Here is a 22,589-nt window from a genome sequence, read left to right on the forward strand (position 1 = left end):
TTAACTTTTTGTTATTTTGAAGATACTGATGCTGATGCTCTTACTAGTTGATTTTAATTCTTATCAAATTTTATTTAAAATAAATTTTAATAAAATTATTGTTAAAAACATATTTTTATGACACTTTTTTTGTATATGTCATTAAAAATTAATAATTAATGACTTTTTTTTTTTTGCAAGATTTACAATTAGTAATTTTTTCTGTGACAAATTTTTAAACTGTAATTGAAAATTAAAAATTAGTGACTTTTTGTGACATTTTTTTAAACTATCACTAAAACTTATAATTAGTGACATTTTTGTGACAAAATTTTCAAACTGTCACAGAAAATTAATAATTAATGACTTCTTTAATAGTGGTTGATAAAAAATGTTATTAATTATCATAGGACTTATATTGGAAGATAAGTTCACCTATTAAGGCTTACAGGTAAGTCCCCTAAGATTTTTTCATTGGCTATATTACAAATGCACTCTATGATATTTTGAAAATTATATCTTATCTCTGGAAATTTTTAATTTCATAACAAATTGTCATTCTTACTAATAAATTATTAAGTCAATTAATAGTTTTTATGATGTCAAAATTTTATTTAATTAATAATTCAAGTAATTTCATCATAATATAAGAGAGCAATTATGAATTTTATTTTTTTAATTAATTGTTTTAAATAAAAAATTCTGACAATAGAGGATTTGTAATTTTTCAAACAATAGGGAACATCCTATATTTTAAGCAAAACTCAAGAGATGTATTTGTAATTTACCATTTAAATTTTTTGTAAAATTAGTATTAAATTTTATAAATATTAATAATTAAAGTTTTAAAATTTTAAAATTTTTCATTAATATGTAATTATTTTACAAAAGTATCACTAAATTATAAATTACCCAATTTAATAAATTTTATAATTTTTTTCATTCACAAGTTTGACATTTATCACATTATTAGAGCGAATCATATTTTAAATTTTTTAAAAATGTTATACAACATATTAATTAAATAAATTATAAAATCTATTACTTAGATTATTTGCATTTGAATAAAGCCTCACTATTCATCATTGTTACCGACATACAATGATGACATATTACAAGATAAAGGCTTTGTTTGGCGTATAAAGTTTAGGCTAAAGTAGTTACGGAAAAAAAAAAAAATTAACTCAATAAGAAAAAATATCACATTTAAATTATAATCATTTTATTTTTTCTCTCAAAAAAATTAAAAAATCTATCCTAAACGAGATTTTTTAATCTCATGTTAAAATAGTCAAAAAAATTAAAAAACTAAAAGCAATGTAATGTAATGTAAAAAATAAACTCACATTTCAAACGAAGACAAAAGCAATGTAATGTAAAAAGATAGTCATTCCGACATTACTATAGTAATTTTTTTGAAATTGATTAAGACGGTATTTAGATCATAAATTTTGAGATAAAAAAAAAATTAAGAAGATGATAAATGGTGGATAAAATGTAGATAACATGTAATTATATTTAATTCATTTTTTATTCATTTTTTTATATTAAAAAAATATATATACAAATTTATGATCCAAATCCATTATAAAAAGTCATAGTGTTTTTTTTTGTTTTTTTTTTTTAAAAAACTGAATCCTAAAGATATATTAGTTAACCATTAAAACTCGGTTAGCAAAATGTGGTTCATTTACCTACAGCGATTACTGGACACATGACTATTTTAATTTGACAAGTCTTGAGACTATTTTAGTTTAGTTCATCTTAAAGGCAAGCCAAACGTGGAAAATATGGCTTGGCTATATATAAGCCCACTGATTTCATGTGTGCGTGAAATAGTGGCTGTAGGCTATTCAAAGTTTAGTTGGTGCAGATGTGTTAAAGCCTACCGATTTCGTGTGTGCATGAAATAGTGGCCGTAGGTTATTCAAAGTTTAGTTGGTGAAGAAATATTTAGTGTGTTTGTTTTTCGTTTTCTTAAATATTTTTTATAAAATTGTATTTTCTTATTTTTTGTATTTTTTTTATTGAATTTTTTTAATGTTTTAAGTAATTTTTTTAATCTATAGACACATTTAACATAAATACATTTTAAAATTATAATTTTTTCGAAAAAAAATCTTTAAAAAATTCACTAAATGTCAAAAATATAAAAAATAATGTAAAAATTCAGTTTAAGTAAGGTGTATTTAAAAAAGTAAAAAAAAAATACTTAAAATTTTAAAAATATTTACTAAAAACGAAAAACAAAAAAATTCAAATTTCAAAAATATTCATAAAACTGAAATCAAACACACTAATTATGTATTCAGATTTAACTATTTAAATTATTTAAAATTATTATTTTATAATTTAAATTTATTTTACATATAAAACTCACACTATATAAATTTAATATCTATCGCAAAATTATCCGCTCAAAAAAAATTTAAGTGAATAAAGTCTGGTTCCAGATTTTTGTCATATAGCTACCTCTATGATGCCAACATATCCACTATTATACTACTCACATTTTTTTATTGAACAAATGATAAATTTTTAAAAAAAAATTATGGGAGATTTTTTTATAAATTTTCTTTTTAAGAGTTTTATTTCATCTAATCCATATTCTTTTTAACTATTTCATTAAGTCTTATTTGAAGTAAAAAGACCAAAATACTTTCAATCTCTCGTCTCCTACGCCATTAATGTTGATATTTAATGTTAATTGTCATTATATTTTAGTAATTCCCATGACCATTCCTATTTCTCATATCTTCACTTTAAAAAAATACATTAACTACAAACCACTATTTAATATTGATATATATTATACACAAAAAATTAAATATGGTTCTTTATTAATTATCATTATGTTTTGGTAGTTCTCATACATCCAAATATTAACTGTACGTGATGACGTGAATGTTCACATCAGATGATGTGGATGTGAATGTGAATGTTCACATCAAATGACGCTTTGATAAATGTGATGTTAAGAATCACATCAGCATTATATCAAATTACACAACCACAAACCTCAACTTTCATTTGAATATAAACATGACGTGTGAATGTTCACATCAGATGATGTTGTGATAAAGGTGATATAAAGGTTCACATCAGTATTGCATCAAATTACACAATCACAAGTTTCAACTTTCATTTGAATATAAATACAACGTGAATATTTATAATAAAAAGAGGTCAATTACATGATGTGTTATCAATTACATAATATTAATATTTAATGTTAATTGTCATTACCTATAGCAATTAATAATATTCACATGTTGTGAACATTCACATTACTATATTAGATGAGAGAGAATTTTCCAAAAAGATATTGTGAACGTTCACATTAGATGAGAGAGAATTCTCATGGCATTGAAGCCATTAACGAACTTTCCGGAAATGTGTCTGTTTTATAAAATTTTCAAATTTTTTAATAAGTTTGATGAAAATGGAACTTTCTTGGTTTAGGGTTTAGGGACATTAAAAATCAATATTAAAGTTCGATGAAAATTGAGCCTTTTTAGTTTAGGGTTTGGAGATATTAAATATCAACATTAAATATAAGGGCATAAAAGTCTAAGAAAATAGTGTATAAATTAAGAAAAAAATGTTTTTATGGAATAAAACTATACATACATGGGACTAAATGGATTAAAAAATTATTTCACAAACTTCTTAGGTTAGAACACTTCTAAATCAGATTTATCAATAAAAATTTCTTTATTCATGGATGAAAAATGTAATAATGAAATTTAAAATTTTAAAAATGACTTATTTAAATAACATGACAAGGACAACTCATTTGAGTAATAGATTTATTTTTATAAAATATTAATATATGTGTAGATTATAAGTACATTTTTTTAATCTTTTCTTATATCATATTACTTTTTAATTTTTTTTCTTATCATTTTTATAAAAAATTAATTCACTTATTTAGATTATTTTAAATAACTTATAATTTGTTGGTTTTAAAAGTTGTAACTAATTAATATAAAGGCACTTTAAAAAGTTGGTTAAAAATTAATTTTTAATTTTTAACATATTTTTTGTCACATTACTTTCAAATTTTTTATTCACAAAAAGATAAAAAAAATCAAAAAAAAATATTAAAAATTAACTTTTAATTAACTCCTCAAAACATTCCATAACATTCTACTACATTTGCCCCCATAAAAATAATGATGCACGTGACATGAGGTCGGCACAATATTCGTAGGGCCAAAGAGAAATCTCAGATAAGTTTTTCCTAAGTTTTTTTAATTTAAATATTGTAAGAACAATTATTTTTTTGTATTTAATTACTTGACCTTTGGGCAAAGAACGAGTCTTAACTCATTTTTTATGAGTTTTGATACAGACTTTACAAAATGACCCCTATTTGATTTATGTATCCATAAACTTACTCTTTTAAGTATTATAAGTGAATCGGTGTTAAAGTCTAATGATTATTACTTTTGTATATAATTTTTGAAAAATACTTTGAAACTCTATTTTTTAAATTCTAAAATCAGTTCTAATGAGTTAATAGTGAGCCTCATCTATTGTGATGTGATGTTTTGATTTTGATTTTTTTTTTTTTTTCTGCTTGTCATGTCATTAGTGTTCTATTAGAGCATAAAAATTAATGTTCTAAATCATATTGATAGCCTTTTATCTTTTTATAGGGTATACAAATATTTATGATAGGGCCTTTTTAAGTTATGTTTGGATTATAAATTTTGATTAGTGCTATATACACTAATTGATATATCAATTAGTATACCAACATATATTATGACATTATTATTTTAAAATTATGATCTCATCCATTATATAAATTATAAATATCTAAAACCTTTAAAATTATGTTATATCATCTGTTAGTACACTAATTGATATACTAATTAATACAAATAATATTATTTAATTTTGATAGGTATTTAAAAAATTTAAAAATATATAAATAAAATATAATTATATTTAATTCACACTTTATTTTTATTTTTTTAATTCATGATTCAAATGCATTGTAAAGGTTGAAAAATAGTAAGATAAAAACAAGAATCTTGATTGAGTTTGTTTGGCTCTACACAAATTAACAATTTTTAAGAAAGTTTTGTATTCACGTGGGTTGTTCTTACATATTATTTAATTAAATATGTTTTAAATTCTAAATTTTTATCTAGCATTGACATCTATTCATATATTGTTAGTTTTTTTGACTTTTGAAAGTTAGTATTGTAATTTTAAGCATGTCAGTAATGATTAATCAATCCTTACAGAAGATTAATTGCCAACCAATTATCAGACGATTGTGTTTTAGTTCTTTCAGCCTCAATAAAGAGGACTTTTACTGGTAGCTTATTTAGGAGAATTTAGTAAATAATAACTAAGTGAAGAATAATTTCAGAATTTCATTAAGTAAAATGAAAAATTCACAATGATCTGACCCAGTCTCTTAGAGGTTTACAACAAGAACCTATTTTAAACTATGAATGAAGTGCAGCACAAGAATTTGAAGTATAGAAATGTAAAGAACTGAAAAAACTGAAAGGGAAAATAAAATAAATAAAAATGGTTTTTTTATCTGAGTCTGGATCTCTCTTTCTGGGGCCTTCTCTGCTATTTATACTTCTCAATAATAACCGTCGAAATAAGCTTCTAACCGTCGAAATGTCCTTCCATGATTGTCGAACATGCTCTCTCACAATCAGTCCCACTACACCATATTTGCAGTTAGACTTCCCTCCTGATTTTGAATTTGAACCTTGTGAGTAACCGTTAGGCCACATCACCTTATATCCCTCGATCAATCCAGTGCTATGCAGACCCATTATTACCAATATGGGCTGACACGTGTCTGACTATGGTTGGCAACTTGAATTAACTCCCCAAATTGCCCTTTTCATGTCACGTGTTGAATTGTGATTGGTTTATACAAATTATACAACCAGCACTACCTCCCGCACTAATATACCCAATACTTGGTGATATTAGTGGATCAAGGCACTTTACCCGCATCCTAAGATGTGCATGGGCTTTGCATCTTCTTAGAACTACAACTGACGTCCATCATTGCAATGTTTGTACTATATTAAATTTTTTTCTATACCTTGAACATTTCCCACTATCTGAGCATTCGATAAATTTTTTTCTATACCTTGAACATTTCCCACTATCTGAGCATTCGAAAAAACTGATACAATTCGCATGGCCAAACAAACCTTCTTTGACATAGATCAAGCATACGAAGAGTTGTTAGATAATGATGTTCGCCCTCAAAAGAATTTTCATACATTTATTAGCCACACCTATCCATCTCCATTTATTCAAATCATGGAAGCTTTTGCAAATCATCGACCTTTGGATCAAAAACCTATAGTTCACAATTCTTTAGTCCAAGATTTTGCAAAAATGGATATTGGAAGCTTTTCTTCTGCCACAAAACCTTCTGCGTGGGACGAGACTGCTGCTTCCTCTTCTTCTTCTTCTAAAGCGTCTGGCTGGGGAAGCTGGGCAGAACCTAATGAATCCAAGCTACAAGAGTGAATTAACCATCGATTCATTGAATTCACTGATCCTTTGTCTTTCCCTCCTTTTGTTCGGAGTTCGGTGGTTTACCCATATGTATCTATCGATTGCCGACGCAGTTTAGAAGACAACTTACTTATAGCATGGTACACATCTTCCATACCTATGAAGATAGCGCGAGCAACTCCTTGTCCAGAGGAAGCACAAGGCTACAACCCGTCATTCTTAGCCTAGAAGGCAAAACTTTGCTCTTCTAACTGGCTTGAATGTATGAATAACCCCCAGTTCCCTTCTTCCTTTGGAATGGATTCTCTTGCGCCTCATCTTCCTCAAAACCCTCACTCGATGGAAGAACTGAGAGTTACTCTCTTTGAGAATCAGTTTCTTCCTTTCTACTAACCTCCAGCACTCCCCACTATATTTGAGCAATATCAAGCTCAACTTCAGTTTGCAGCCTTTTCTCACTTGCCCTTCAATGTTCTTGGAGGGGATATTCCTTTTAATAACTTTCAATGGGCCTGTGACATTATGACTCGAGGTCATGTCCTCAACCCTATTGCTCAAGCAGAACTTCAGATGTTTTTGGACCAACTCTCAATACTTCTCCATTGGTACCAAACTTCTTTGGCTACCACTCAATCTTTGGACAAAATCTCAGCCCATCGAATTCACACCCAGTATGAAACAGAGAACCTTATCGATGAATATAATGACTTCAAGAATAAAGACTCTATATTCTGGGATGATCTAGATATGTATAAGATGAAACAAGGATTGAAGGAAACAAAGTTCAAACTAAAGTTGAACAACTTTTTCATCAAATAAGAACGTATCAGCTACAATAACCTAGCTTAGAGATGATAGATGACAGAATAAAAAAGGAACGTAAATTCATTGACCACTGTTCGAACAAATTCCATGACCTTGTTTTTCTTTCTATTCCTTATTTTTATGAAATTGAATTTGTAGCCAAGAAGGCTTTCTAATGTAATTACTTTCATATTAATAAAGCTAGGTTTTCCTTTCTTTAATCGGCATGATCTAACTCTATATTCCAATTGCATACTTGTAACAATTCTATTCGCCCAAATCCAACAAAATCATAGCTTCGAATTTATCAATTTTGTCCTTTGAAACCTGATTTAAACATTTATAATGGAATACTAGAAACCTAATTTGAATATCTCCAACATATGGATTATAATTGACAATCTTTGCCGTAGATCTTCTCAATTCCAATCATATGGTTAACACAATCAACAATTTCGAATTAACTATTCTTGCTTCGAAAAGCAGTTTATGTTTTTCACTGCTTAACTAAATATTGGCTTTTTACAACTTCGAAGTTTAAAATCAAACAAGTTTTTTCACTGCTTAACCAAATATTGGCTTTTTACAACTTCGAAGTTTTAAAATCAAACAAATTCTAGCTGCAGAGTATTTCAAAGGTTACTTTGAAGGACTTTATTTCAACAAGAAACCCAAAAGCAAATCCTTAATCCCCTTGAAGCAAACAAACACCTGAGCATTCTTGTACTCTTAGGTATGAAACATGCTTCGAAGTCAACTTTCTGCTTTCGAAGCCCTAGCTGGATGTTTGTCATCTGGCTTTGGAGCCAAAGCTTGGCTTTGAAGCCAAATATTTGATTTCGAAGCCACTATGAGTGTTTGAGATACGTTTTCCTCTTAAATGATCACTCTTAAGAGAAACTTTTCGTATCCGTACCTTCAGTACTTCTTTATGAATTTTACCCATTTAAATCGATTGGACATTTTTTGAACAAAAAGGTTTAAAAACCCTTTCCTTTCATGCTTTTAATTTACTTGCTTACCCAACACACAAACCTTTCATTTCTATTGATCTCTCATTTTCTTTACTCTTCATCCTCTGAAAACTTCTGTCAATGGCTTTTTCCTCTCTGAAAATACCAATCGTGGAGCATGTGAGTCCATCCGTAGTCTTGAAAAGGATCATTGTTGAAGAGTGTGAGAAATACAAAGCTGGCAAGAAAAGTGCTATTGATTGGCGTATTTTCATTTCCCGTCGCCATGAGCAACAAAAATATGTGCTTGGGCTTATTTTTAAAGAGGTCCCTACTCAATTTCCAGCTTTGTACCCACGTCTGGAGGACCATTGCCTCCTTTATGAAGGCGGTCTTAATTGGAAAAGCTGGAGAGTGAACCGACCCCATCGTTGCTGGCCCACAGTAAAACTAGAATGGGAGGAATGGTATGATCGAGTCGTCCCTGCTAGAACACTGGATCTCCAAGAACTTTCCCTCTTCGACGTCCTTCAACTGTCTAGGTTCACTATTTCGAAGTACCCATTTTTAATACCTGCTGTTCTTTGTTTTTGGAATTCTGCTTTCGATTTCTTCCAATTTAGATGTGGTATGATGGCCCCTACTGTTCTTGACATTTGCTATCTATTAAGGTTATCCCCTATTGGTACTCCCTTTGGTCCAGACTACCCTGATCTCAGCATCTCTTTTTCTCCTCTCCCTCTGAACTCATCCTATAGTGACTTTGTCAAGGCTAAGAACAAAAGGAAAGGCCATGTGACTGATAGGGAATTCTTTTCCTTTTTATTGTATTGGCTTTGTAAATTTCTTTTCTGTACTTCTTCTCAGAGGATTGTGCTTGAGTTTGCCCCTCTTGCCAAAGCCTTTGTTTTGCATAAACAGGTGGCCTTATCTTCTTATGTTTTGGGCCATGTCTACAGAGTTTGTTCCCTCTTTTGTGAAAAAACCCATGGATACCAATTAAGGAGGTCCATTTTGGATACTCCAGCTCTAGCTTTTTACATACTTCATTGATTTACGTTCTAACTGTCTAAAGTTTTTAATACCAAACTTTACCACTTATGGTATGAAGTTAGCCAATGTCTCTCTTTATCCTTCTAACTTTGCCTTCTACTTTTCTTTCTTTCACCAATTCCTAGCTTCTCCTTCTTCTCACACCTTTTCCTACCCCTTCGAAACCAATATTGGCCCAGCCTGGTTGAGGACCTTTTTGAACGATAGGTCCTACTCTAGGCCTCAGTACAAAAGTATGTGGGCTTCCATTTTGATCTTGAGGGAGCTTTTCATTGGCACTATGAACTCCAGAGCTTATAAGTGTATCTCTGAGCCCTATTACCTTACTCAATTTGCTAGGCAATTTGGACTCTCTCAAGGGATCCCTATCCCTCTTTGCAGACAGTCCAACTCAAACCTTGCGAACAGAGAATTGAAAGTTCTCAGATCCATATTAGAAGAGGCAACCTCCAAGTTCATCCAAGACTTGGATTGATTTTGAATACCTACCCTTCATTCCCCAAAGCAACACACTGAAAAGGTACCAAAATTGGTGGATGGCCAATATGGAGGTGTACTTGGCCATTTCTCCTCAAGATCTATTAGTGGTACTAGATGTGCCTCAAGCCAAGTCCAAAGGGATTGGAGTTGTCACTTCCTCCACTGCTCATGCTACCCCAGCTCTTACCCCTACTACCACAAAGTCTGCTCCTACTACCTCACCTCTTCCTAGAGTCACTCAAGTTGCTTCGAAGAAAGGTATGCACTGCTATTTCTTTTCTTTTCTAGAGTGCATGACAATGCGGGTGGAAGGGTGTATAACAATGTAAGTGGAACGTGTGTGACAACGCATGTGAAGAGTGCATGACAATGCAGGTGGAAGGGTGCATAACAATGCAAGTGGAACATGCGTGACAACGCATATGAAGAGTGCATGACAATGCGGGTGGAAGGGTGCATAACAATGCAAGTGGAACGTGCGTGACAACACATGTGAAGAGTGCATGACAATGCGGGTGGAAGGGTGCACAACAATGCAAGTAGAACGTGCGTGACAACGCATGTGAAGAGTGCATGACAATGCGGGTGGAAGGGTGCATAACAATGCAAGTAGAAAATGATGCATGATAACATGGATATGATACGATAGACGTAACAGGTAGTGCAGTAAATGCAAAAGGGGAATGTACTCCAACCACGCTGGAATCGTGAGAGGAGGAAGGACAAATCCCAAACACGCTAAAATTGTGTGAGGAAAGGAACATTCTAACCACGCTGAAATCGTGAGAAGAGGCTCGAAAACAACCGCCGAAGTGCGCGCACAACGCAACCTAAGATGAAACACGCCCAGGGCTGCGCTTCACGTGTCCTGAGATAAATTCCAAACACGCTAAAATCGTGTGAGGAAAGGAACACTCTAACCACGCTGAAATTGTGAGAAGAGGCCCGAAAATAACCGCTCAGAGGCGCGCTCGACGCAACCTGAGATAAAACACGCCCAGGGCCGTGCTTCACGCATCCTGAGATAAATTCCAAACACGCTGAAATCGTGTGAGGAAAGGGACACTCTAACCATGCTGAAATCGTGAGAAGAGGTCCGAAAACAACAAATCAGGAGCGCGCTTGACGCATCTTGAGATAAATTCCAAACACGTTGAAATCGTGTGAGGAAAATGGGGGACACTAAAGCCACATTAAAATCATGAAAAGAGGTCAGAAACCGCTCGGGCTCGCGTTTCACGCGTCCCGAGATAAAACACGCCCAGGGCCGCGCTTCACGCGTCTTGAGATAAATTCTAAACACGCTAAAATCGTGTAAGGAAATGAACACTCTAACTACGCTGAAATCGTGAGAAGAGGCCCGAAAATAACCGCTCAAGGGCACGCTCGACGCAACTTGAGATAGCCCCGGAGAACAACGATCCTAAACGCTGCTCATCGTAAAAGGATAAATGATACAAGATAACACAAGATGCAAATAAATGCAAAGTGTGATGATACGATACATGTTACAGGCAATGTAAAGCATGATGTTTAGGGAATGCAATAAATAAACAAAGTGGCGCTTTAGAAAGCACCTCACGGGTTGAGTGGCGATGAACCGCTCTACTCTGATGGGGATCTCCCCTTGTATTCCTCGAATACTTACCTTCAACTCATAGTACAAAGGTCCTGAAATGCTGACAAAGAGCAACATCTGCATGTAGAAGCCACGGATGTCGCTTTTTTTCCTGATCATATTCACAACTTTCTCTATTCTCCAACGGGGTGACAGACTAGGTTGGTTCAGTATCCAAAATTGAGGCGCATACATGCTATCTCAACCTATGGGGCTTCCATACAGGTTTCAAGCCGGGGATACACCCCTAGGTATTTAAACCAGACTTGTCACGACCCAAACCCGCCTCTATAGGTTTAGCATCGTAACCGGCCAGTAATCCTGGAAATACCGAAGGCCTCTGAGACAAATTAACATAATATTAGGGTCTAGTGGAAGCAAATAACAAATATACAACATCCATTGAGCTGTGCAAACTTATATGAGACATAAAATTTTTAACTTTATTTACGTACATATACACATCATCATATATATACATATTCTAACTAGACACAAAGGGACTTAGCCTTATTTACAAAATACACAAAGACTTGTCTAACTGAACAGGAAAACACAACTTGAACCTAAAGCACTTAGCCATAACCACTAGATATGTCCGGAACCTCCACAGGAGGCACATGGGTTGGCTGTCAAAAATTGATTCCAGGCGCCTCTAAGCTTGGTCACGGCCTGATCACCTACATACATATATATAAACAGTGAGCTGGTGCCCAGTGAATAATAACAGAGTAAAGGGCTAATGAACGATGTCCATCACAAAGTTAGAAATCAGATTCTTATCAGAAACAGATTCGTATACATATTCATGATCATTTCCATATTCAGATTTTGCATATAATCGTGCGTGGTACATCCATTAGCATTAACAAATCCAATGACCCATAAAGGGACGCATATCATATGATGCTAAGGATGCCACAAATAACTTTCAGAATCTTGGACAATCATTTATTTATTCAAAACATAGCGTAGCATTTTAGAAGACTAATAATTTCATGTCGTAATGTTCAGAAAATATTTAACATTGAACATAACTCTACAAAGTTATTACTCATAGTGTTCTGGTGCTTGATTCGTCCCTGCGCTTGACCCTACATAATTCATAACACTTTGGGTCACATTACAATTCATTCCGTTGTTTAACTTGTTTAACATTCTTAGGCTCTTTTCATGTTCTTTAATTCATTTACAATCTTTAATGCATGCCTAAGAGTGATTTGAAATGAAAGAAAACGAAAAACGAAGCATAAAACATCTTTCCAAAATTTCTGAAACAAGGCCCTCCGCTCGAGCGGACCCCTTTGGTCTGCAAAAGTACTGGTTGCTTGCAAATTAGGCTCGAGCGAGAAGTCAAGTAAAATAGGTACGCTCGAGCGGAACTCTCCACGCTCGAGCGGACAGGTCAAATTTTAGGTTTTTCCAGATTATGCTTGAGCTTCAAAACTTGGTTCTAACCAATGTAATTAACATCATAAGACTTATATTTCCACCACATAACCTTTAACATGAGTATAAGAGCCAATTTTACAGGATTTGAATCTCAAATTTACATAAATCCATTTCATAAACTCGAATCATATCAAACTCATCAAATTCAATTCAATTCATATTCTTCATACCAAGCCCAATTCTAAACTTACAAATTCTAAATCTTGAATTGAGTTTTCAAAATAACTTCAAAACTTGGGTTCATACATGGCTTGTCTAAAACATGCAAACTCTTTAATAATCAAGAAAATATGATCAATTTTGAATCATTTACATCAAAACTCCTTTAATTTATAAATTAAGCTCATTGTTCATAAACCCATAAATTTCCAAAGCTTAATTCTTATCTCATCAAAACATGAGATCAATTATTAGAAATCCATGATGCATGTACAATTAGAATATTAAAACTTGTAGAATTTATCCATGCATGTAGAAATTAGACTCAATTCATGCATGATATTCCAAAATCAAACCCAAAGTAATTAATTTCTTATTTAACTTCATAAACTTGATCTTGGCTCTAATTCTTCATTTTCTTGTCAATTCTCCTAGCCAACATTGCATATATGTAATTCCAATAAAACGAACTAATTTAATATATTCAATAACAAGTTTAAATTAAATAAAACTCTTAAATTACATTACATGCATGGATTAGAGATTAGAATCAAACCAATTTCCTTCCATAATTTTGAATCCAATTCAATTTCTTCTTCATTTTACTAATTCCTCTTAAATCATGAAATTGAAATTATAAACTCTTTTAAAGAAATAATTGCATATATGAAATTAGGATCAAAACTACTGATTTTATATTTTTCCCAAGCAAATCATAATTTAACTCTTGAATTACTCCAATTTAGATTTTTATTAATTTTCTTCATATCTAACCCAAATTTAAACTCATAAGTCTTTTTTTTTTTTTTTTTTTTGCACATGAATTAAATCTAAAACTTTGAAACTCTAACATGCATGTAAGGATGAGCCTCAAACTTATGAAGAATAATAAAGATCAAACTCAAACTAATTAATTTTCCAAATTTACTTCCCTAAATCATAGATGTTCCAAAATATGTTTAATTTGAATCAAACTCTTAAATTACATTACATGCATGTAGAAATGAGACCCAAATTCATGTAGGATAATCAACATCAAACCAAAAATAATCAATTTCCATATTCATTTCTATAACCATGAGCCTAGCTTTAAATTCTTACTCAAAACCCAATTTCTTACAATTTACAAGAAATTGATTCCAAAGTCTCCTTAATTTCAAGTATTATATATAGATTCTACATGATTTGAGTATAAATTCCTTACCTTAAACTTTGATTTCAGAATTTATGGTTGATTTCCTCTTGAATCTTCTTCCTCTTTTTAAATTTTTCTTGAGTTTATCTTTCCTTAGTTCATCCTTTTCTTGAAAAGCCCTCTCCCTCTCTCTCTATATTTTTCTATTCCTTAGAATGTCAAAACATTGAAATGAATCTCAAGCATTGGTAGACTCCAGCAGATGAGTACACGGCACACATGCACGCACACCACTTACTCTTCACACACACACACACTCCTTTGTACACACACCCACATACACTCTCAAAACTTTAAATCATTCTACAATTTAATTTATGGGTAAGATTAATTTAATTAAATAACACTTATTCTTAATAAATCTTGATTAATACATAATTAAATTAATCATAACTAATCACAATCTCACATAATTTAATTAATCTAATTTGACTTCCATTAGAGCCCAATTAATTATATTTAAATTTATCAGTCTGAATCGGGTTTTAATTAAACTCCCAAAAAGCTCCAAATATCAAATTGAACTTATTCATATCCTCAATTTTGGTTTCTTAAATCATTTAAGCCTTCAATTTCTGATCAGACTCACAATTTCGTTAATAAATTACATATTTAAATTAAGCACCACATAAATGAATTTAATTCATAATAATCTTAATTCCCAATCCTCTTAACTTAATTAACTCCAATTCGGGCCCAATTAATCGAATCTCAATTTTACTAAACTGAATCGAATATTTAATTAAACTCCCAAATGAGTTCGTAGTTAAGATTAAATCGATTCAACTTCTTAACTTCACTTCCTTAAGCCATTTGGACCCTTAATTTCTAATTTCAAAATAAATCTTTAATAGAATCATATGTGAATCAATTTCCATAATTTTCGTGAATCCTAGATTAAATTATAATACTTGACAATTAAATTCCAAATCTTCTTAATTAATTAAGTGTTAATCATTATACGTGATGGGGTCGTTACAAGACTTTAGTCTCGGAAATCCCAAACCTTTGCGTTCTAGGAAACAGCCTTTCGAACTCTAGTTTCCACCGTCGCAGTTGGTCTCCTAGGAACTCATTGCAAACACAGTCAAGATAACTCTGGCGGGGAATGGTACTTGGGGAGAGCACTTCTGATCGCCATTTTGGCTTTGAAGCAAGCTTGAGCTTAAGCTTGACGTAGAGACACACTCATTCTTCGGAGCACTGACAAGGCCTGAAGAGGTACATCCGGAGTACAATCATGGAATTTACTGAAGTCGAAACACACTAAGATGCTTTGATTTTCCCCTCTTTTCTTTTGCTTTGTAGTCTGTAACCTATATAGCTTCAGATAGGTCCTGGTTTTACTGTTCTCACATGACATGGGTTGAACCCTACAATTTTATGAAAGAACAAATCCTACTTTGCACATGTAGAGAATGACACAGCACTCTGAGCACAAAACAATTTTATCTTTGAAATTGAAATGAGAAAAGGGTTCTCAACTGGATATTGAGCCTACGACTGACCACAGCAAAAACGACTCAACAACGGAAAACAGAGGTAAAACATCCTAAACGCATCTATTGACACTCAGAACGACTCAAAACAAGAATCGAGACAGACAAAATACAACAAAACACAAGACTCAAATGTGCACAGGGAGCCTGTTTCTTCGGGTAGTGCTTCTGATTCTTACATCACTCTGGCACTCAATCTCTTGTTTTCTGAAAAAACCATTTTCTCACTTTTTCTCTCAACGCATATCTCTCTATTCTTTAATCTCTCTTATTTTTTATCCCTCCCCTGGGTGGTTGATGGATAAACAGAAAGTTGTGGGCTCTTGCCCCTAGTATTCCGCTAGATTCTTCTTCTCTCGCTCACAACTAGTGAGCTTCTCCTACAGAGGGGTTGCGATGCGACCAAATGCGTAGCAGATCTGCAATTGACATCGATTGACGATTTTTCTTGGCCTAGTTTCATTGAGGTGAGTTACAGCATGTCCTACCGGCCAGGCATACAATTGATTGGTCTCACATATTGCTTTTTCTACGTCACCATTCCAGGTCAGATGCCAATTTTTTGATTTGATTATCCAGATGAAGGAACCGAATATCCCGCTCCAGTTCTAGTTCGTGTTTCGCACTTAGCTCAATACCTCGCTGCTTGGAGGTCGAGAGAGCTTTCGGCCCTTTACTGTTAGTTTCAGTTGTGCCCTTTTCTAGCAAGTAGAGTGCCCTTTCCGGCAAGTATGTTAACAATGGGGAAAAGACAGAAAACCTGACTCAACTGTGCCTCTAGTTCATCATTTTGACCATTTTTTGTTTTTGGCTTCTGCTAAAACAATTTTGACCAAAAAGAGAGTTTGATTAACATGCTTGTTCAACTTTTTGATTTGAAATCATGCAAGTCAGGCTATGAGCACTGAAAATTTTCCTTTTTTGGGTCCAAGAAGTGGTCTAGTTTTGGAAAAATGGAATAATTTTTGAGAGAATTAGTCAACTTCATTAAAAATCCTCAAAAACTATTTTTGCAAATGACCATTGCTTAACCAACATGGAATTTACCCTTGAGATGCACAATCTCAAATCCAAAACAATGGAAAATTGCCCCTTGTCTAAATGACACTGCATGGCAACGGAAAGTTACCTCTTGTCTTAATGGCACCGCAGCACACTGTAATCAGTCCTCAAGGTGACGATCACAACCGAACTCTCAGATACAGAGAAGACAAGATGATCAGAACCATTACATGGACACAATCGATTTGGAAGTGTTTATGGTCGGACTTTAGAATGAAGTTGCCTACGTATCCCACAAATGGGAATCAAGCCTGACGTAGTTCCAGGTTAAGGTACACTCGGGTATTAACCTCTCCTTTTACGCTCTAACTTTTGCCAAGGCCGCCCTTCTGGGTTTTCAACCTTGCGAGCTTTGTTTTTCTTTTCTTTTCATTTCTTCTTTTCTATTTTTCATTTTTTTTCAGAATTTTTCATTTCTTTTTCTCCATTTCTTTTTTGTTCTTTTTGCTTTTCTTTTCATTTTTTTCTTTTTCTTGCTTTAACTTTTGCCTGGGTCGCCCTTCTGGGTTTTCGGCCCAACGAGCCTCTCAAGAGTAAAAGTGTGGCTTTGTCTATGTTGATCAGTTTGAGATCTCGAAGCCATCTGAATCCAGGAGAATGGATGTTGTTTGCTGATGATGTAAAAGTCCATTCAATGGGGGCTGAATTTGCCCCTAGTGTTGCGGATAGGAACTTGATTGTTCTTTAACAATACTTTCTTCTTTCCTCCCTTCTGGGATTTGGCATTCTTGCCGATCTTCGTTAACTTGAGAAATATCCCAATTTTTTACTCTTCGAGCACATCTGACACATTTTATTGCCCCTAGTTCAAGGGCTGCTTCTTATCCAGTTTTGCAAGCTTTCTTTTGAACATGTCTAACCTTCTTGCCCCTAGTTCGAGGGTTGCTTCGAATCTGGCCATACAAGCCTCACATCGCGGTTAACCGTTGAACGTTCTGAATCCAAGTTCAAGGTTTGAAAGCAAGGGGTCGAGTCTCGAGGCTGAGAGCGATCCTATGTTGCACAATCTCGAGAGCGATTCTACACAGGTCTTCGCAGGATCACGCAAAACATTTTTTGAAATCTTTTAAGAAAGTGACTAATCGCTCGCGCTGAAGACAATGCGGAACCAATCTGATCAAGCCAGGATCCTTCTCAGTACTCACACTAACAAGCATGATATCATTCATTAAGGGCTTAGCACGCCTCTCTTTCTCTCAGTTTGATCAAATTTTGTAAATCTAGAGGAATTCCTTCCTCTTTGTTTTCAACACAGTGTTCAAAAAGTTTTGAAAAACTTAGGTCAATGCAATGATTTCATGGCACCGAAAAGTAGGTGAAAAGCACTTTCGTTTCATTCAAATCTTCTGGCACAACTGGCTTCAAGGCAGAAACAAGCTCAAAAGAATGAAAATCACTGTTGTTTCATTCAAATCTTTTGGTGCAACCGGCTCCATAGCAGAAACAGACTCAAAAGAAAGTAAAAAGACAAACACAAAACAAGATAGTGATGTCCGAGGTAACATCCCCAGAATCACCTGACTCTAACAAAATAGGACTGACTCGATACAACAAGACAGACTCGACTGACTCAGTACAAAAGACTGACTCAATACAACACAACAAAGCTGACTCAATATCCAAGTCAGAAAGTACAAAAACCACCATTCGCAAATGCTCAAAACAGTACGTGCCATACGCCATACCCGGAGTAAACTGGTTGCCATCCGTAGGTGGTTCATCCCCCCGATCACAACACATTATCTCCCAAGTTCACTAACCTAGTGCCGATAGACTTTGCAGGACCTGGCGCGACAATGACCTCGTTATCAATCAGATCTTGTATTTCGTGACGAAGACGAAAACAAAGGTCAGTGCCATGACCGGTTTGTTGATGGAAAGCACAGTATTGTGCAGCATCATGCTTAGCTGTAAGGGGATTCGGGAGAGGTTGAGGCTCAAGGGGTTTGAGATGGCCTTGTCCAACGAGGATTTGGAAAGCTTTGGACAAAGGCATATAGAGGGCATGGAAGACCCTTCGACCTCGGGGTTGGCACTTCGAGGTTTGTGGATTTTTGCTGGATGCACTAGCAAATGGGTCGGCAGGTGCTGACTTGGTTTGTTGATCTCTTCCGAGTGTAGGATTAGAGCTGAAAGGAACGTTTCTGGTACGACGGCCCTTCCCCGGTTTGCCCCTTGACTCAGACTGCTCTCATTTTGAGTGGCAAAAGTGCCATCTACAATCTGTGCAACAGCTGCAATCATTTGTTGTTTGTTCAGTCCTTCGGCTTTTAAAGCCTCAACGGCCCACTAAAGATGTTCATGGGGACTAATGCCCGCCCCAACCTTGTTCTTACTACTAGCCTCCACTTTACCAGGAGATTGGCCTTCTTCCAATGCAGCTAGTCCCAAGATTGGGGGGCCTTTTGGCGTGAAATCCCTGGTAGGCGATGTGGTTGATAATGGAGCCAAAACTCCACAGGCTAAATCCGCCACTGTTCTTTGAAGATCTTCAATCATCTTCATCAGCTCAAAAGTGGTGGGTTCATGGGTTTGAGATGATTGGGGTTCTGAGACTAGATGTGTGGTAGATGCCCCAGATGGACGTTGCATTTCGGCATCGGTCTCACCCTGTGTGGTGATTCCCTGGTTTAATGCTGCTACCATGGCTACAACTTCTTCCGAACTCTGTGTTATGACGATCTGCTAAGTTTGAACAAGGTGATATGGCTGGTGACTGTCGAATCGGATGAACCGGTGAGCCTTGACTGGCCCTTCTTTGCCTTGCCTCAACGAAGGAACACTGGTTGTTCTGAACTGAATCTCTAACTTGACAAAGTCTATCAACACAAGTCCAATGCACCCGGGGGATAGTGGAGACTTCTAAAGCTATGGTCCCAAGACTACCTAGCAAAAGAGAAAACAGACAGCATCTCAGCCCAATTTCACCAGAACAGATTTGAGCATAGCTAAATGACGGTACTCTTTACTGAATTCTGTCCCAAATTTTGCCCTTGAACTAATACCCTCAGGTAAAACTGATTCCCCCAAAATACTGATGCCCTCAGGCCTGATATACCCAAACTTGCCAACTGATACATACAACTTGTAGAGACGCACTCTGATAGCATATACCAAGCAAGTAAGAGCAAAAACACCCCTATGGAGGGGTAGGGTTTCCTTGTCCTATCTTGTCAGGAGCTAGGGTTTCACTACGCACACAGCGACTTCAAACAACCTACAATCAGGTAAGCAACCTGTCCTAGTTTGGAATGGTCGCTATGGATTCTGACATGCACTAAGTCGAATGGTCGAAAAGGGTGCCTCGGTAAAAATCGAGGTTTGTGTTCCCATCGTGGCAGAGCCCACAACCGGTCAGCCTTATGGCACGCTTCTCAAAGCAAGCCTCTGGCAAACCGTTCAGGAATAGCAGATGGCAAACACGCTGTCCTAGGCGCACCAATGCACATGCAATGCAAAGAGACACATAAGTGTAAACAAAACAAGATATAATGAGTTCGAGTCAAGTTTTCTAAATCCCCAGGAAAGTCGCCATAAACTGTAGACCGCCCGGAACTCAGCTCCGCGCGCGAGGGCGTGAATTGTAGTTCTAGCTACTACAGTTCGGACTCCTGTCACGGTTCTGAATCTAATCTCACAAAGTGCAATGTAAGACTGATAAATCACCAAAGAGTCCAAATTCGGCAAGTCGTTTTGGAAAATCGATTTTAATCAAAAAGTGCCAAACATGGACTGCTTTGCTAGATTTCAGAGTCGCCACCTAAATATTTTGTTTTGGAAAATTTAGGAAACCCTGACTCGTGCCTAAGGCCACGTGTCCGTCATCACCAAAGTTGCCTCGGCTCGGGAACTTTGGTACGAGAGGGGAAGGTCCTGAAATGAGCACCTCCGTTCGCCCGATCAAAGGATTGGCCTCTACTAAAATGATATGTTATTTTTGAAAACACATGTGTACTTATTCCGGATGTTAATCTAGAATTACTATATGATGCGCACAGCATACAAGTATAGACTCAGTCACTCAACTTGGAACAAAACATCTCATGCTTGTTTGTGAAAATGGTTTGGAATTGCTACTCACAAGAAGGCTAAGTCGTGGATTTGCCACCCTCAAGTGGGCTTAGAAAAACATGATTTTGCCACTCTGAAGTGGGCTTAAAACGCACATGTTGATGGATTGTTCCAATTCAAGCAACCTTCATCCACAGGCATTCATGCAGTTATAGCAATTAAGCACATAGCCTCATGGCAAGCATGCTAACATGACAACATACACATCTCATGCAGGGATGCTAAAGCATAAACACTCACAGTGTACTCCGAGCCAAAACAGAAGCTAGTTAGTAATCATGCATGATCCTAGCTATGTCAACAATGCCTATTGCAACATATGCAAAATGCAACTAAGTAGGCTCGGGTAGCTAAAATGGCATATGAATGCAACACTTGATAATATGCTGTTAAACACGTATCCAAGTAAGTATTGAAATATAATGCGGTTTGAATGATGCGCTGAGTCCGGTGCTTGCAAGACAGATGAATGAATACAAATATGCGAGCATAAGTATGCTAATTGAAACATGCCCTAAAACTAACCATCAAAAGCGGTTAAGTAAAAGGGAGAAAGAAATGGGGGTTGGAAGACATACATCACACACACGCACCTTATTACAACAGGTATGCCCTCTCGACGGAGGGTCCGAATAATAAGCTAACTAGCTAATCTAAGCTAATTAAACTAATTATTACAAAACGAAACTAATTAACTAATCCTAGTTAACTAATTAGTTATTACAACACAAATGAATAGCTAAGTACATTAACTACTTAAGTACAAAACCAAAGCATTAGCTAGCTAAGCCAAGAAGTTAAGTAAAGCAGTAAAGAGATGTCCTCAGGGCAAGAAGTGCATGCATGCTCGGTTGCCTCGTTCGAAAATCAATTACGATGCCCCAACTTGCCTCTGTTTGCATTTGTTTTTAGAACACTGCACAAAGCTCTAGATAGCTTCTACTCCAACATGGAGACCTCTAGGAGCATGGCCGACCACTTGGTGTTGCCAACCACCTGTCGACCACTTGCCTTTGCTGCAGACCAGAAAAAGTGGTCAGCTAGCCACTTTTAGTGGTCTGCCGACCAGAAAATGTTGCACTTCTCCAGTTTACTGCAACAGAGAACAAGAAGAGGCATGGCAATGTATTTGCAAGATATGTGTGCACAACTACCCTCCCTATCATTTCATGATCTCAAGGGAGTGCGGTTCTCGACTCTCGGGCCACCAATCGAGCATCGCAATGTACAATGGCCGAGAAGCCAAGATTGCACGAATCAATGTAAATGAATACACAAATAACACATAAGGGCCTTAAACTCTATCATACATGATCAAGAGCGTCAGTAACCGAGAATTGAGGCACGTTTCATCACTTCAAGTATGAAACGTCCCTCGTTTCTCGTGTTTGGATTAATACCCAATCCAAACACAATGCAATGCATGTACAAGATTCCAAACATAATGCAAGGCATGCACACACAATGCAAACAACAACATTCAAACAACATGCTAGATGGACTTAAACCGAATATGGACAGACCTCAATCATGCCCAAAACAGTGGCCAAATGCTGAAATGAAGGCATGAAATGCAAGACAATGCATGCACATGCAATGGCTTATCACTAGGCATAAGATCACAACTCTCAAACATGAGCAAGGAGGGACAAACATGGAATGCTTTGAAATAATGTATGAAATGGTGCCAAACCACTCAAACAACACAAGTATGGCATGCAAGAGCTCTTAAACATGAAAGCTAATGAATG

At 35.3% G+C, this 22,589-nt stretch overlaps 1 long non-coding RNA gene across 1 annotated transcript; it reads right to left on the reverse strand.

The window, feature by feature from the left end:
• Positions 1-11,785: 11,785 nt before the first annotated feature.
• On the reverse strand, positions 11,786-14,363 carry LOC145791203 (uncharacterized). The gene is made up of 2 exons (XR_014331084.1): positions 14,216-14,363; positions 11,786-12,080 (listed from the first exon to the last, which is right to left on the reverse strand). It is a non-coding gene; the product is annotated as an uncharacterized LOC145791203 (long non-coding RNA).
• Between the last annotated feature and the right edge of the window lie 8,226 nt (positions 14,364-22,589).

The sequence above is a fragment of the Camellia sinensis genome, chromosome 5, assembly GCF_055761805.1.
Source record: "Camellia sinensis isolate YWXY chromosome 5, ASM5576180v1, whole genome shotgun sequence".
NCBI lineage: Eukaryota > Viridiplantae > Streptophyta > Magnoliopsida > Ericales > Theaceae > Camellia > Camellia sinensis.